Source organism: Taudactylus pleione, unplaced genomic scaffold (assembly GCF_031769625.1).
Source record: "Taudactylus pleione unplaced genomic scaffold, aTauple2 ptg001470l, whole genome shotgun sequence".
NCBI lineage: Eukaryota > Metazoa > Chordata > Amphibia > Anura > Myobatrachidae > Taudactylus > Taudactylus pleione.
In genome coordinates this window covers 631944-638374 of record NW_028285868.1, presented here as the reverse complement: position 1 = coordinate 638374, position 6431 = coordinate 631944, and positions in this window count along the sequence as shown.

Below are 6431 nucleotides of genomic sequence, written 5' to 3'. Positions count from 1 at the left end.
TTTCTCGAGTAACCGTGAGTCCTTCTCCACTTGAATATCTTCTTGCTAGTGATCTACGTGTCAAGGGGTTGTTACTATACTGTTAGGATATTGTTTTGTGCCTACCCAGGCATATCCTCTCTGGGCCACGGGTGTTGTGTCTCTATTCCCTCGGGGCTTGGGTACCTGGTCAAAGGACCACGACCTGCTCACGGGGTGCAGCGAAGCCCAAATCCCGCTTGGAGGGGTCACTGGCGAACAACATCCTGTGGGTTAGATTCCGCACCTTTGCCCAGGTCTCGCCAACACTCAAGACCTGTGGATGAGGAGAACATATATCCAGGCTCCTCGTCTCCGCTTCCTCCAGCAACCTAGGCCCACCACGTCTCAAATTCCAGTCTCAGACGTGACAGTTTGTTCAGGCCCAATGGAGGCTGCATGGTCCCGAGGTACTGGGTCACTACAAGAGTTGACCCCTCGGATGGACAACCAAGAGGCGGCCCAACAACAAGTGGCTCAGTATTTACAGGAGCTCTCGAGGCAACTGGTTTCTCTTCAAACCACGTTGGCTTCTATTCTTCCGGCTCCAGCTCCTTGCCCTTCTCCATCGGCTCCTCCTCTGGTGGCTCCTATTCCCAATCAATGTGAGATCCAATTTGAATGCCTTCCCCAGAATTTTCCCACGTCTCGGGCGAAAGCAGCATATGTGATATCACTGTTAACAGGGGCAGCTTTAGACTGGGTCTCCCCTCTATGGGAACGGGCCGACCCCATCGTATCTACTTATGAAGAATTTGTCTTAGCATTTAAGAGAAATTTTGATGAGCCAGGCCGCTCTGCGTCAGTATCTTATGATCTACTCCGTGTGCGTCAGGGTACGCGATCCGTTGGACAGTATGTTGTTCAGTTTCAGACCCTGGCATTTGAATTAAAATGGAATGAGGAGGCCTTTAAGGCGTCCTTCCTTCATGGACTCTCTGAGAGGATGAAGGATGAACTTGCCTCCAGGGATTTGCCAGAATCCTTCGCTGACGTTATCTCTCTCTGTATCAAAATTGACCTTCGTCACCGGGAGCTAGTAGGGGAAGAGGTGAACGTTTACCAGCTCGTTCTGCTGCAAATCCGCCTATGCCCACCTCAGCTAGTGAGGAGGAACCGATGCATGTCAATAGGACCAAACTCACCCCGGCAGAACGCAATCGACGCTTCCAGAATACATTGTGTAAATTTATTGCGCTGCACCTAACCACATTCTGAAGAATTGTCCTCTGCTTGCAGGAAATGCGAGACCCTGACTGAAGTAGGGAGCATTCAGTTAGGGGTCATTCTCAAGCCATCCCAATTATCAGATAGTCTTCTAGTACTGTCGATTTCCCATAAGTCCAGGACAAGAAGGATCCAAGCCTTAAGTGATTCGGGAGCCGCTGGTAATTTTATCTCTGAAAAGATGATTCACTTTAGGTGTCCCAGTCATCCCCCTACCTAATAAGTTGTTACTTTCTGGTTTAGATGGTAAAACTCTGGTGGGGCTCCCCATTTCTTCGCTCTCTTATCCTGTGGCTGTCCGAGTTGGTTGCTTGCACCAGGAAATGCTGGAATTTTTTGTATTACCCGAATCCTCCTATGAGCTAGTATTAGGATTGCCCTGGTTGAAAAAGCACAATCCTGTCTTCAACTGGGATAAAATGCAAATCCTATCCTGGGGTTCACATTGTTTTCAAAATTGTTTGACCAAGGTCATTCCAGTATGTAACCAAGCAACAGTTTCTAATACTGCGGAGAAGTTCCTCTGCCCTGAGTCTCCAAGATACCCCCCCCAGCCTGGTTTGCCTGAGGCCTTATCAACAGTTTGCTGACATATTCTGTGAACAAGCAGCAGATGAACTCCCTCCGCATCGACCATGGGATTGCACTATCGATTTACTTCCTGGGAAAAGTCCCCCACGTGGTCGTGTTTACCCCTTGTCCGTTCCAGAGACCGCTGCCATGGAAGAATACATTAAGGAAAACCTCGCTAAAGGGTTTATTCGGTCATCTTCTTCTCCTGCAGGGGCAGGTTTCTTTTTTGTAGGGAAGAAAGATGGAGGACTCCGTCCTTGCATAGATTACTGAGGATTAAACCAAATCACCATAAAAAATCGGTACCCCTTACCTCTAATTGCCGAACTTTTTGACAAAGGGGCTCAGGTCTTCACCAAGCTGGATCTACGTGGCGCGTATAACTTGATTCGAATTAAGGCTGTGGACGAGTGGAAGACCGGGTTCAATGCCAGAGACGGGCACTTCGAGTACCTTCTAATGCCCTTCGGTCTTTGCAATGCACCAGCTATATTTCAAGGTTATGTTAATGAGGTCTTCCGGGATATTCTTCATAAATTTGTTGTGAGTTATCTCGATGATATCTTAATTTTTTCCAGAGATTTACAGAGCCATCGTCTTCATGTACGACAGGTATTGTCCCGCCTTCGTGTTCATCACCTCTTTGGAAAACTGTCCAAATGTATTTTTGATCAAACTTCGGTACCTTTTTTGGGTCATATAATCTCCGGGAAGAGTCTTCAGATGGACCCTGACAAACTAAAAGCAATTTCTGAGTGGCCCCTGCCTACTTCTTTAAAAGCCACTCAGCGGTTCTTCGGATTCGCAAACTATTATAGGAGATTTATCCCACACTTTTCTATGCTGGTGGCACCCTTTACCTCCCTCACGAGAAAAGGAGCCAATCCATCTAATTGGTCTGTTCCAGCAGTACAAGCCTTTCAAAAATTAAAAACTGCCTTTTCTAGAGCCCCAATCCTCTGCCAGCCTCAAATAGACAAACCATTCATTGTAGAGGTGGATGTATCCTCTGTTGGAGTTGGGGCGGTATTATCTCAGATTACTGAAGACGGGAAGACCCATCCCTGTGGATTCTTCTCCCGTAAATTTTCTCCTGCAGAAAGGAATTGTATTATAGGCGACCAAAAACTTTTAGCTATGCGTTTAGCCTTGGAGGAATGGCGGTATCTTCTTGAAGGGGCTAAATTTCCTGTCACGATTATTACAGACCATAAGAATCTGATCTATCTTCAAATTGCACATCGGTTGAACGCCAGGCAGGCACGATGGTCACTTTTTTTTTCTAGGTTTAATTTAAAGCTTCAGTTTCATCCATGTGTGTTGAACAAAAAAGCTGATGCCGGGTGGTTAAAAACTTTGTATGGGGTGGGAGAACCCCCCGGTTCAAACATAATATCCTATTTAGTCGTCGAAATGTGGGTGGTCTTCAGCTCCCGCATTTTAATTCTTATTATGATGCGGTCATACTCAGTAGAATACTGGAATGGTCCAGAGTTGATTCGGTCAAGCAGTGGGTAATTATCGAGGGTTCCTTTATGCAGATACCCCTAAAGGTAGTACCTTGGATGTTGCGATTACCTAGTATATCACATTCAACAATAGAGCCTACATTAAGAATTTGGAAAAGACTTAGGGGTTTAGATTGTATCTCCACGGTTCCCTCTCCTCTAGTCCCATTGTTAGAAAGTCCTTCTTTCCCTCCTGGGATGTCGATCCAGACTTATCGAGGTTGGTCAGGTCCACCACGTCAGGTGCAGGGATATCCAGGATAGGTCAATTATTTGATACTTCTGGAATTATGTCCTTCCAGTCAAAACTAGTGGCATTTATCCAATAACGAGATCTGGAGATATCTCCAGATTAAACATTTTATACAATCACAGAACCCTTTTTCTTCAGGATCCCGTAGGTCCCTCCCATTTGGACAATTGGTATTGTCACCAACTCTCCCTTCCCATGTGGTGTCCACCTTATACACAATACTGATTGAATATCGCTTTTCCTCATTGCCAAACTTTACTAAAAAGTGGGAAACGGATCTTGGCATGGATATTAGTGATATTCAATGGACTTCCATTTTTGAGAAATCCTGGAGTAGTTCTACCAACATACTAACTATTGAGACTCATTTTAAGGTGATTTCTCGCTGGTATCGTTGTCCATCAGTATTATCTAAAATGTATCAGGGTGCGTCGGCCTATTGTTGGAGATGTAGCGGGGAATATGGTAATGCTCTTCATATTTGGTGGTTGTGTCCGGTCCTTAGACCTTTTTGGGATGAGGTGACTTTGGTTAGCCGGGAGATTATGTGCCAGGAGGTACCGGTTGGGCCTGAATTTTGGCTCCTGAACTTAATTTCCATGCCTTTATCGGCCTATAAAAAATCCCTTCTTAAGTATCTTAATAGTGCTGCTAAGGCTGTCATTCCTGTGAGATGGAGAACTAACTCCCCTCTGACCCTAATAGATTGGTTCAAAAGAATTGAACTATATCACTCAATGGACGATATAATATTGTCTTCGACTGACCAATCCAAAAACTACTTGAAGATTTGGTCTCCGTGGATAGTTTTTTGTGAATCGACCCGTTATCAATCCCTAATGGGACTATTATAAGTAAATATATATCCTACGCACTCTAGATTACTGGATTTTAGATTATCACTCAGGTTCTTATGTTCCCGGTGGAAATACCCTCCCCCCTCCCTCTCTTTTACATTGTTATTTTTTATTACTTTATTTCTATTATTATTATTTTTATTATTCCTATTTATTTTTATTATTATACATATTACCTATGTATTTGTTTTGTTATGTTATACTAGTAGATTAATTAAATTTGATAATTTTATGTGATGGTTTTTTAAATGGCCATACTAATTGAATATAGACGCTGAGTCTGTATGGTGTTTACACTGTAATATCTGGGCTATATTATTTTGTACAATGTTATGTACTATGAACCTTTTCACATGTTATTATGCCTATGTAACTGTTATGTGAAAATTCTTTAATAAAAACAACTTGCAGAAAAAAAAAAAAAAGCTGATGCATTATCACGCTCTTTTATGACCAAGTTGGAGGAGGAGGAGTGCTCTAACAGAAAGGGTTAATCAAGAGCTGGAGACCTTCATTAGGCTCTTAGTGTCATCCTCTCAGGATGATTGGGTGGATCTCCTACCGTGGGCAGAGTTTTCTCACAATTATAAGTACCACTCTTCCTCTAAATACACTCCTTTTTTTTACGGTCTTTGGTAGACACCCTCGAGTTCCCAGATTTCCAAAAGCTCCCATCTATGGATGTTCCAGCAGTAAACAAAGAAATCCAATCTTTTTCAGTTTTGTGGAGTAAAATTCATAAATCATTAAAACAATCTTCAAAAAATTACAAGAAATTTGCGGACAGGAGACGATTGGCTGTTCCACTGTTGAGAGTTGGGGACAGGGTTTGGTTGTCCTCCAAGAATATTCGGTTCAGAGTACAGTCTATGAAACTCGCCCCACGTTTTATTGGGCCATATCGTGTCCTCAAGGTAATCAGTCCGGTAACTTATAAATTGGAACTTCGCCCTCAAATGAAGATTTCAAATACTTTTCACGTTTCTCTCTTACGACCTCTGGTGCTCAACCGTTTTCAGAGTTGTTCTCCTAAGTTACCTCAAGTAAAGACATTACAAGGCACTAAATTTGAGGTGGAGTAGATTCTAGATTCCCGGCACAGATTTAACACCCAATATCTCATTGATTGGAAGGGCTACGGCCCCCGAGGAAAGGGCCTGGATCAAAGCCTCTGATGTACACACTCCGCGATTAATCCAGAGTTTTCATAGAGATTTCCAGATAAGCCTGATGGGTGTTCGGGGCCCACCCTGAAAGGGGGGGTACTGTCAGGGCTCTGCCGGGGATCGGCTCTCGCTTACCGTTCCGCCGGCTTCGCCTGACATCCCGGGTGGTTGGGCAGCTGGCGCGGCGGCAGGGGAGAAGCTGAGTATTCTCCCCGCATGCAGTGGCTTCCGGGTGGGCTGGTGTCTGGCATCGCAATTCCGGACATGGGTGCCGCCATGACAGTCGGCACATGTGACAGTATCTCCTTCCCAGGATAGGTGAGTGATCAGCTGACGCTGTGCATCTATCAAAGAGTTCCCCTGGGTATATAACTGTTCCACAGGTTACAGGAAGTTGCCTGACAACGGCTGTCTCCTAGCGTGCCTTATGGTGCATACACACGGTCAGATTTAAAAATCGTTCAGTCGTTCATATCTGAAGGAAAATTTGACATATCTGACATGCCTGAACGATGGACGATGTGCGTTCCCGTTTGTCAGATAACCATATATGATATCTGATGTGTTTGCCGTCAGACTTGGACGATTCCATTCATTTTAATGCAGTCAGAAATCGTTGAAATCGTTCAAAACTTTTGTAAAATCGTTCAATAGTTCATCTGACAAATCTGGCCGTGTGTATGCTCCATTAGTTGAGTTCCCGGTCCAGGTTCCTAACCTTCATTACAGCAGCAGTGTATACCATCTCTACCTGTGTGCCTCCCGTCTCTGGTGAATATCCGTGCAGCAGTATACGCCATCTCTACCTGTGTGCCTCCCGTCTCTGGTG